The following is a 1,056-nucleotide window of genomic DNA, read 5'->3' as shown; positions in this document are numbered from 1 at the left end:
TGTTCCGATCAAACGAAATTTATTTCCATTCTTCATGTTGCTGTTGTTTCCATTCTTTTGTGTGTGTGTGTGTGTGTGTGTTGGAAATTGCAGTTGCAAATATGGCTGACAAAAATTGGAGGGAAAATGCTGGTGTGTATAAGAGTGTTATAGCTAGAAAGAGACAGCCACCAAACAGCAAATGATTGAAGAAATCATTCTATTTCCTGCCTGTCTCAACCAATTTCATCATCTCATCTTGCTACTTCCCCTAGATGTTTCTTGTGTGTGTACAAGAGCAACTATTTTGTTCACTTTCAGTTCAGGTGCCCCTATCAACTAATCTATTTGTTCGCTAGCCGTTTTGAAGCAGCTAGCTCCAAAGCAACCAACATGTGCATCCCAAGTCTCTACTCGAAATTCTTGACCCCGTCGTAGTTTTTGGTACACCAGATTTCCGCGGAGAACTCACACGGAATTTGTTACATAATTACTTGGACAAAAGTCCATGTATAATGTAACTATTTTGAGAAAACATAATTTTTTGTGTTCTAGTATGTGCTGACAAAAGGTGTTACAAATTTACAATAGTGTGCGGGAGTCCTCTACTCATATGTCAGTTAACTTAATTTCTGAATATAAAATTTTGGCATATGGACCTACCCATTTTATAGGCATAAGAACAACAATTAATGTCCAACAGTGGTTCAAATTTTGAATTCATCTTACCTATTTTAGTACAGCACCAGAACGGCAGTTAAAGTCAAGTCAAAATAATCAATGTTAGATAAGTATTTAAAAAGATTCTGATTAATTCAGTCCATATGAAAACATGACATCTGTGCTAGCAAGATTAAAGGCATACTGTAATGTAAACATGCGAGGGTGTGCTAGGCACAGAACATGCATATCTATGAACATAAAGTACTGCAAACGCATACCTTCAGTAGGGAAAGTCAGGGCAGCGGCAGCATTTGCATCACCCATGGCGTGGTCGAGGAAGTAGTCGAAGTCGTGGATGTAGAGTTGTAGACAGATGTCAGCGAGCAGTCGGGCCAAGACGCTCCCCGAAAACCT

This window comes from Triticum dicoccoides, chromosome 4B (assembly GCF_002162155.2).
Source record: "Triticum dicoccoides isolate Atlit2015 ecotype Zavitan chromosome 4B, WEW_v2.0, whole genome shotgun sequence".
Taxonomy (NCBI): domain Eukaryota; kingdom Viridiplantae; phylum Streptophyta; class Magnoliopsida; order Poales; family Poaceae; genus Triticum; species Triticum dicoccoides.
The sequence above is the reverse complement of the archived record's forward strand: the minus strand, read 5'-3'. Positions refer to the sequence as shown.